The 10,438-nt window shown below is 43.4% G+C and overlaps 1 pseudogene; it reads left to right on the forward strand.

Annotated features, from left to right (window-relative positions):
• Positions 1–8,601: 8,601 nt before the first annotated feature.
• LOC103583317 lies at positions 8,602–8,932 on the forward strand (annotated as a pseudogene).
• Positions 8,933–10,438: the final 1,506 nt, after the last annotated feature.

The following is a 10,438-nucleotide window of genomic DNA, read 5'->3' on the forward strand; positions in this document are numbered from 1 at the left end:
AAAAAAAAAAAAGAAAGAAAGAAAGAAAAGAAAAAGAATGAAGATAAAGGAAAAAGAAAGTAGGAAGGGAGGGAGGAGAAAAAGAAGAGAAGAGAGGCAAAGAGAAAAAAAAGTGCACTATACTTTCTTCTACCGTACTCCAACTGCCTGGAAAACGCTCCTGCTGTAGGAGAGAATAAGATCAACGGAGTTCCTGATGACCCAGTTTACATCTTGAAGACTCATTAATGTAGCTCAACTACTCTTTCTATGTCTGCTTTTACCCTCCTGCCAGTATCAACCCCCTCTGTTTGTGTCTCTTTAAAACCCCTAAAGAAATGATCTGATTGTTTGGCTGGTTACTATTTAGTGGAGGGTATTCTTGTTGATCAGAGCTTTCATTCCAACGTACTTCATAAGGTGTAGATTGGCCAATACCTTGGATGCCTTTGGAACCGGGGCTACCTCCAGTGCATTCCCCTGCCTGTGAGGTGGTACTAGGCAGAACAACTGCAAAGCAGCCCCTAAGTCAGGGACTTCAACAGGCATTTTGAGGTTTCCATAAAGAGTCAGTGTAGAGGAATAAACTTTGCTTGGATGTTACCTTCCTGTCTCATTGACAGAATGAGATGTGCAGAGGGAGCTGAGTCAGGGTAAAGACAATGGGTAGATTTGGGGCATAAAGTGAAACTGAGAATCCCAGGTGGTGCTGTCTTATGGCATGTTGGAGACATGGAGTTGAAGTTAGGAAGTCTTGTTATCAGCAACAGGCTCAGTTTGCCCTCTCACACTAAACAAGTGACCCAAAAGTCCAAAAGTTGGTGCACGGATTGGAAGCTTTATTCAGATAACTGGCATCTGGGTGATGACTAGGCTAAAAATCATCCTGCCTTCTGATGCCTGCTCTGGGGTTTACAAAGGTAAAGAGGAGGGAAGGAGAGGGAAGGGTTTTGTCCTGCAGGCAAAGGGGAAGGCTGGTCATGGGATCAGCAGGGGGTCTGAGTCAGATGTCAGGGTCCCATGAGGGACTGGGTTCTTTGGTATCATGGATATGCAGTTGGTGGACTGGTCAGCTTCAAACCCTTGATGTTATTGCACATCAGAGTCCTTATCTCCTAGGTAGAGCTCAAAAACAATAACCTCAGTCAAACATCACTGGAACATAAAAATACCTGACTGTACCTCTAAGTAATGTGGATGCAATTTTCCTTTAAGCAGGAAGGTGAGTTAATAATCAGCTAGGGTGCTTTGGCTTTCTCTTAGAATTCCTTTGTTTGCAGTTGATTAGGAAAGGTAAGAAAAACAAGAAAACTTACTTTCAGTTCTTAATTTTAGGTGCATGTAGTGGATCTAGAGTTATGTCCCCCCAAACTCATTGAAGCTGGAAATGTCTCCCAAGTTTATGTATTAGAAACTTAGTCCCACTGTGACTGTTAAGAAGATGGGAAATCCTATTAGTGTAATTGAAAGATGGAGCCTTGAAGAGGTGATTGGATTATAGGATGATGTCATAGTGAATGGATTAAAAATGGTGGTCAGGGGCATGTTTCTGAGGGCTTTAAAAGAAGAGGAGAGTCTGTTTTTCTCTCTCTTTGCTCTCTCTGCTTCCACCATCTCACAATGTGAAACCCATGGGTCACTGTTGACACCACCAGATGGACTTTGGACTTCCCAGCTTCAGAAACTGTAAGCAATAAATTTTGTTTTATTTAAAAATCACCCAGTTGTAGGTATTTTGTGATAATGTTGGAGTGAGCAGGACTGAAGCCATGTTGGGACCTAAAGCTGCCTGGGCTGCAGAGGTGGGGATTTTAAAAAGGACAGTATTTTTCTCTCCATTCTTGCTTCCCATTCTCTGACTTTATTATCTCGTTCACTAAGTAGGAAAACAAGGCTGTGAAGCTAATTAGTACTTTGCAAAGCTAACAGTTCTTTCTCTGAGACTTGCAGAGTTTTGAGAAATGATCAAAGCCAAATGACTGAAGCTGACCTTGGGCACCAGCCAAGTATACCGGGCGCAAATCAAAATCTTGCAGGTTCCTGAGATAACAGTGAAGATGAGAACAGAAACCAGATGAGGCTTCCGCAAGACCTTGTACCTAACCCATAGAAACAGACCCCTTGTAACTCACATCTCCTGCTTCTCACCTCCCACATTCCATTCCCTCAAGCCTTCCTTAAAAAACCCCTCAGTAAATGTAAATCTTAGAGATGGGACAGCCTACCGTGTCCTTCAGCTGAATACACCTACTGTTCTAACACCAACCATTTGACTTCTGAGTTTTTTTCTTTTCTTTTCAAGGGGGTGGGCAGCCGGACCTGAGTCCAGTAAAAATAAGCAACAAAAACGGACTAATACAGTGCACAACATCTAAAGTAAATCAACATAAGAGGGTGTAATGGGAGATAGGTAGAAGTAAGCTTTTGAGAAGGACCCTTTTGGGGCATGATTTCATCTCCAGGCAGTTTCAGTGATTCCGTCAGTTTCTCAATTTCTCTGCTAACCTCAAGAAATTGATGATTATCAGATCCTAAGTTAATGGCTAACTGGAATTTTCTGCTGGGCCTTAGTTACCCCAAAGATGGCTGTTTTCTGGCTAAGGTCCCTTTCAGTCAGAGCCAGAGATGAAGATGGTATGGTTGATCGTATAGACACAAGAGTTAAAGCTACAGATAGTAAAGAGATTTCAATGGGCCGGGGAGAGAGTGTAAAGCTGGTAAAGCCAAGGCCATATAATAATATCTATTCATTCAACCATTTTCACCAGAACTTCGGAAACTTGCATCTGTACTAAGCAGGTGAAGTGAATGGGTTTTGCCAACTGTATGGTACCAGACTGCATTGGCATCTATGTGCAACCCACAGACTTCACATCTAACATTCCCATTTTATGACACTCATCCTTAAGCTTCTGGAGGTGGGATAATATTTTGAGCTACAGTTGTGGGTCCCCCTGTAATTCCCCCTTTCCACTTCACAAGCAGGTAGCAGGCTTTGTTTTACTTTCCTCAGGAGAGGTTTGTGGCAGCGTGAAAACAGAAGTTGCCTGCAAAACACTTCCTTCCTGGCTTTGTTTTTAAAAGCCTAAACCCCCTGAGGTGCCTTAGTTCACTGGAGGAAGAGGAGACAGGAAATGGCTCTGAGGGAAAACTGAGTAGACTGTGGTGAATTTTCCGCAGGCTGAAAGATTGCCTCAGGCTGGGGGAGGGGTTCAGGGTCTTGCAACAGCTGGGACCTGTGCCCTATTCTCTGACTACACCCCAGAGGGGTGGCTAGACCTCAGAGAGGAACAGAGAAGGGTTCCCAGTGTCACCAAATATCCGTATATCCCAAGGTGGCATGAAATCTCGTGAGGTATTAGAAGTGAAAGAACCAGGTAAACTGGGACACTGATGGCTTGGCAGTGACCAGTGATAACCCATAACTGTGGGATCTTCTGAGGACCTTACAAGGATGGCCTGCAGTAGAAAAATCCTATTGGTTTGGAATTGAAATTAAGTTGATTTAAATAATTTATCCCATAATGGAATTTTTTTGAAGTTGTGGGGAATGGATATTGTATTAGTCCATTTCCTGTCACTGATGAGAGAATACCTGAAACTGGGTAATTTATAAGAAAATGATATTTGTTTCTTATAGTTTTGGAGGCTGGGAAGTCCAATGTCCAGGAAACACATTGGTGAGGGCCTTTGTGTTGGTTGCTTTTAGGAATCAACTTGACTAGACTAAAGAATACATAGAAACCAGGTAAAGCATTATTTTGGGGTGTTTCTAAGAGGGTTTCCAGAAGAGAGTAGCATGTAAACCTGAGTGGACTGGGTGGGAAAGATCTGCCCTCAGTATGGGTGGGCAGCATCCAATCCACTTCAGGCTCAGAGAACAAAAACAGAGGAAAAGGTAAAATTCTCTTGTAAGACTGGCCCAAAAGCGCAAATCTTACTTGCTGGGAAGGCTCATCTCACAAAGACCAGGAGGCAGAGATCGATGCAAACAGCAAGAGGTTTTTATTTACAGCATGCTGGGGTTGCCCCGTTTTCAGGACAGAAGCGGCCCCGAGTTCTTAACTCAAGCATCTTTTATACAGTTTGGTAGGCAGGCTTTCATAACAGGCTGGGTTGTATGCCGTTTACTGGCCACTTTAAGCAATTTTTAAAACCATTGGGCTTTTAGCTTTTGGCGGGCAAAGGAAGGACTGAGGTATTGACCAACGGTCCACCCTCCCTCCTCCCTCCCTTGGTGTCCAAAGATAAGTTGTCATGCTGTTCCTGGAATCAGGTGAGCATACTCCCTTCCTGGAACAGGGTGAACTTTGGGCTCTTTGGAAAGTTCCTTCCCCCTGGCAGCGGAAAGTCCTAATCTTCTGGCGATGGAAGGTCTTAAGCACCTAGTAATGGAAGGTCCTAAGTATCTGGTATTGTTTACCAAAAAGGTTGGGGGTTATCTCTACCTCCACACTCTTTATCTGCTGGAGCTGGGATACACTCTTCTGTCCTCTCCATGGACATCCAAACTCAAGACTCTTTAGCCTTTGAATTCCAGGACTTACACCAGTGTCACCTCCAGTTCTCAGGCCTTTGGCCTTGGACTGAGAATCACACCATTGGCTTCCCTGGTTCTGAGGCTTCCAGACTTGAACTAAACCATGCTACCAGCATTCAGTGTGCAGACAGCCTTCATAATTGTGTGAGCCAATGCCCCCAATAAATCCCCTCTCATGTATTTATATATGTATCGTATTGATTCTGTCTGTCTGGAGAACCCTGACTAATACCACCTTCTTCTTGATGGGAACTCTCTACAGAGTTCCATGGTGACACAGGTATCACATAAGGAGAGCTGGGCAAGAGCGCTTTCCACAATCATTTTTCCTCTCCTTATAAAGACCCCAGTCTACTCCTTGATAACCCATTAAGTCATGAATGGATTAATCCATTCATGAGGGTAGAGTTGTCATGATCCAATCAACTCCCAAAGACTCCCCCTTTCAAATATCCTTCCCACCTTCTTAACACTGTTATAATGGAGATCAAGCTTCACTGAGTTTTGGGGAGACATACAAACCATGGCAGATATACTACATCAGTAATACTGCCTGACCATCTTTGTGTGTATAGGTTTTCTACATACAGGATTTTTTTTCCCACAATTATTTTTTGAAGATAGATTCACAGAAGTAGAATTACTGGTTGAAATGTTAAGGCTATTGATACATTATGGCCTAAATGCCCTCTGGGTGGATTGTGCCTTTTCAGATCTAAATTTTAAAACTAGAACTCTCTCTTCAGTGGGATGGGGTAGGGGAGAGACTGGTTACCTGTCAGGAAGCTATTGCAATATTTCATATGAGATATGAGGAGGCTCCAAAGTGAGATTATGGCAGTGGGGAAAGAGAGGAAGGGACAGATTTCAGTATCATTCAGGAGGTGATATCAATAAACCATCTCTGCATGTGGGTAAAGGAGTGAAGGAGAGGTGACAAGATCACCTTACTACTTTCCAGCTTAAAAATCTGAGTAGATGAAATCCCTATCAACTAAGAGCCACTGTGGTTTGGTGAAAAGAGCCTGTGTTGTGGATCTAATTGACCTAGTTCAAATTACAACTCGCCCAACTAATTAACTGTGTGGCCTGGGGCATGTTGTTGAAACTCTCTGAGCCCATATGCCTTGATGTCCTTATCTGTGAAATGGGGATAGTAATATTTGCATCTTCTGGTTTACTGTCAGGTTGTAAAATGTGAAAATGTTTTTAACTACCTGGCCCGGTGTGGCTTTGAAGAAATTAACAAAAGCAGATAATACTAATAGAAGAGGATGTACAGGAGGATAAAGAATATATTTGGCTTGAGATCAATTGTGTTTAAGATGCATAAGATCCCATGAAATAGACTTTATCTTGTTTTTTTTTCTTTTTTGTCTTTTTATAAAAATCTTTTATTTATTTTTTAATTCAATTTTATTCACATTTTGTGGGGTACACTGTGTTGTTTCAGTACATACATATCTTGCACAATGATTCACTTCAGGTAGATAGCATAGTTTTGTCCCCATTAATTCACCTCTTATCTTCCCCTTGACCACCACCCCTTCCAGCTTCTGGTAACTATTATTCTATTCTCTACTTCAAAAATAATAATAATAATAAAAATAAAAATACAAAGCTTAATGTCCTTATTGCAAAAAGTACTCTTAAAATTAATTAGAAAAATCTAAGGTGCAATTCGGTGAAGGACATGAACAGATAAGTCACACACTCAAAGAAATACACGTGGTTGGGCTGGCCCTATGGCTCACTCCGGAGAGTGTGGAGCTGGTAGCACCTAGGCCGTGGGTTCGGATCCTATATAGGGATGGCTGGTGCGCTCACTGGCTGAGTATGGTGCAGACCACACCGTGCCCAGGGTTGCATTAAAAACCACGTGGTTAATAATGCATCTTCTAGGATCTGGTTGAGGTGTGGGCGGGGCTGTCCCAGTGCCTGTCTCTCAGGATCCCACCGCAGGGCTGGCTCCCTAGCTGGCCTGGATGTGTGTCATGGCTGCAGCGGGGCTAGGGCCCACGGCCCATCTCCTAGGGCCCCCGGGGCATCGGGCTGGCTTCCGTCGCTGGCCTGGATGTCTGCTTTTATTTTATTTTATTTTATTTTTTAAGAGACCTAAAAGTGTGAAAGGGACTAGGAAAGAGGGTGATGATCCTGCTGCCCTTGTGGGTAGACCATGGAGGGCACTGGTGCAGTTCTTCAGCATGACCACAAGATGGAGTCCATTTTGACTCAAAGCTTATACTGTTGACTGACTAGGGTGGGAGTGCAGGATCATCTGCAAAATATCCACTGAGCATCTTCTCTGTGCTAGACTCTGTCTTCCAGAAGCTCCCTGACTTGTGTGGCTGGGGGCTGCAGCTTAGTTGGAGGGTAGTCAGGTTCTCTTTACACCATGGTAAGGTTTTATACCTTGTCCTGATCAGGAAAGTTTCCTTTCAGGATAGTCACTGGTGTGTTTAGGGCCCCAGGTATCTCCTGTAGTATTAGGACCAGTGCCAGAGTCAACTGCAAACTAGGTTCCCTATGAGCTGAACGTACTGTTCTATTTCTGAAAATGCACTTAGTAAGGAGGGAATATTTAACAGAACTCAAGAGATTTCCTAGGGCCTTGGACCAAAGCTTTCCTCCACCCCCATATTTTAAAAAAATGAAGACAGTGACACATTTAAAAAGGACAAGACTGGCTGAAGACACCATCTCTGCCGAGAATGTTGGTGAACAGTAAGTCTCTTCTATCTAGAGAAAATAAGATGCCTTATTAACAGGAATTACACTACTATCAGCATTATCATCTGACTGGATGTTGAATAAGCAGGACTTGTGAGTTACATTCCTAACAGCAACTTTAGTTTTAAATCCCATCATCCCTTCAGGGGCAGTTAGTAATTCTTCCCCTCCACCTGCATTAAACTCATCAAGCCCCATTATTTTTCTGGTCACTTTTAAGTAAAAAGACATCATCACTTTAAATCATAAACACAGTCTCAATTTAGCCATTATAATGTCAGTCCTAAGTAATCAGAAGTCCAAACATGATTTTAAGCCTGCTCCCTTCTCCCTATAAGGACCTGCTATGAGATGTGGGGGAGAGTCTAATCTGTCTTCTCCGGCTCCCAGCTCCAGTCCTACTCCCTTTCACACAACTTTCTAACCCTATTTTTGGACCCCTCAGGATTATAGCCTGAGGAGGCAGGAGTGGGAGGGGACCAGGAACATTTTACCAGACTGGTACCATAGTAAGATGGCCTCAGATTATCCGGGTCTGGAGGTGTTTAAAGTTGATTTTCTCACGGAGTTCTCTTTGAGAACCCTAACACTGCTGGTTTCACCTGAGTTCCCTTGACCTATGATACTCCGGCAGTTTCTTTGCTCCATCCACAGTCTCTAAGAACCCATTTCATCCTCCTCTTTTCCGCTGAGATTCTTTTGCTCCACTAGATAGCCCTGTTGATGGTTGTCTAAGACAGCCCGCCTGGCTCCGTGTCCACCTCCCCACCCCGCCAGTCTGGCTCGAATCAGGTCCATGAGCTCCTCTCTCGCTCCCCATGCCCTGAGCACCTCTTGACTCTACATTTCCTGAGTGGAGACAAGACAATCATCTGTTCAGCCCCAGAACTATAGCGGACACATATCAAGTCCTCCAAGGGCTCTGGATGAAGCCACTCACACTTAGCCTGGGTGCAGGTGGGCACTGCCCCCCCCCATCAGTCGGGCTTCGGTCAGGAGACAGAAAGCACACCCATTATTTTAACTGAGAGGATTTAGCATGAAGAATCTTAACTAGGTCTGGAAGAACGCTAAGGTACCATCGAGGTAGCAACTGCAGGAAGCAACTACATCCCCAGGGCTGGGAGCACCAGGAGAAGCATTTGGGATTATTTAAATGTAGAAACTTGGGGGACAGGGAGCCCATGGCCAGGGGACGTGGAGGGGGGACTCCCAATCTGGTTCCATCCGGTCTCCCATCACCCTGCTTGGAGGAGGGGCAGCAGCCAGGCAGCCCAGCTTCGCGAAGGTTCTGGGCGCGCGGCCCGCAGGCACCTTGCACACGCCCTGCACGCGCCCTCCCCGCCGCCGAGATGCCCGAGAGGGAGCTCAGCGAAGGGGCAGCGAAGGACCAGCCCAAGAGGAGATCCACCAGGTTGTCAGCCAAACCTGTGCCTGCAAAAGTGGAAACGAAGCCAAAAAAGGCAGCAGCAAAGGATAGATCTTCAGACAAAAAAAGTGCAAAAGGGAAAAGGGAAAAGGGAAAACAGGCCGAAGTGACTAACCGGGAAACTAAAGATTTACCTGCAGAAAGTGGAGAAACTAAAACCGAGAAGAGTCCAGCCTCTGATGAAGCGGGAGAAGAAGAGGCCAAGTCTGATTATTATCATATACCATGTCTTATCAGTGGTCTCTGTCACCCTTGTACGGTCCAGAGGAATATTTTTATTAACTATTTTGTAAATGCAAGTTTTTTTAGTAGTTCTAGAAACATTTTTAAGAAGGAAGAAATCCCATTTCATCCCAGTTTTTAAATGTAAATATTTTTTATTTAGGAGGTGAAATCATTTGCTGGTGGTTTATTTTTTGGTACAACCAGAAAGTAGTGGAATATTGAATTATGGGAGGCTTTGACTGTCTTGGGTGTCAGCTTAACATTCCATAGATGGCGTAAATTTTTATATCCTCTAATACAAAGCACACTGGTAATTTGGAGTCACATTGTATTTAATGTGTCTTGAACATTTAAAATTACTTCTATTCCCATTGTTTTTTAGTAGAATTGTTTCTTAAAGAAAACCACCCCTTAATCATTGCTCTCCCTGTTAGACTTCTGTACATTCTGTAAAATCTTTGGTCCTGGTAGACCAGTTTTCCTAATAATTTTGTTAGTGTGTTGTGAATGATTGAAAATTTGAGTATGTAGTGTATACGATATTACATTGTGAATTGGTGGGATTTATGTAACAGCTTACCAACATCTGGAGATATACTGGTACTTGATATCCTTGTAAGGACAATACCTCCAAATTTGAAGCTGGAAGTTCACTGGAATAACTTTTTTAAAGAATCATAATATGTGGCTTTTTAGAATTTCAGTACGTATGTTAAGAATTGTGTATAAATTGAAATGTCTGTGTAACGATGCTCAACACAACCAATAAAATCTCAGTTATGAAAGAAAATAAAAATAAAGGTAGAAACTTGTGGGAGGGGCCTGCAGAACTGAAACACAGACCTCTGAGGAGGAGGTGCCAGCCAGCTGGGGCTGGAGGCCCTTCAAGTGTGATGAGGCTGGATCAGTGAGAGGTGGAAAAACTGTAAACTGGCATCACCTGCTGCTACTGCAGCAAACTGCTGCTGCCCAGGTGAGGAAGACTCGCTTGGGTAATGAAGCAGGAACAGAAGTAAGCTGGAAGGAGAAAGCCCCTCTTCCTCTGCAGCCATGTGATTTCCTTCTGTCGCCCCCTATTGGCAGAGCTTAACAGGAGCATCTGGTAAAGAAGAAATGGTTTGGGGAAATCATAAAGCTGAGTACAGAGGGTGGGTTTGAAGCTGAGAGATCAAAGCTTAATGACTGGCACACCCTGTCTTTATTTCTCCAGAGAAATGCCCCAGTAAACCTTCTGTCCTCATTTCCAACAATGAGTACTCTTTTATACCCTCAACCTGGGTAATTTATCCAACAGATCTCAACCTCTACTTTGAAAATGCTACAAAATAATCTAACTCACAACCCACATTAGTATCCAAAACCTATTGTATCTAGGTGCCTCAGTTAAAACTTCTAATTTAATATTTATTACAATAATAATAGCTAACATTTAATGGGCATTTATTATGTACCAGGCAGTGCTATGCAATTTACATGTTAATAAATATTATTTAACCCCACTAACAGTTTTATTACTATTATCAAATATTATTATT

This window comes from Galeopterus variegatus, unplaced genomic scaffold (genome assembly GCF_000696425.1).
Source record: "Galeopterus variegatus unplaced genomic scaffold, G_variegatus-3.0.2 Scaffold21585, whole genome shotgun sequence".
In the NCBI taxonomy this organism is placed as follows: Eukaryota; Metazoa; Chordata; class Mammalia; order Dermoptera; family Cynocephalidae; genus Galeopterus; species Galeopterus variegatus.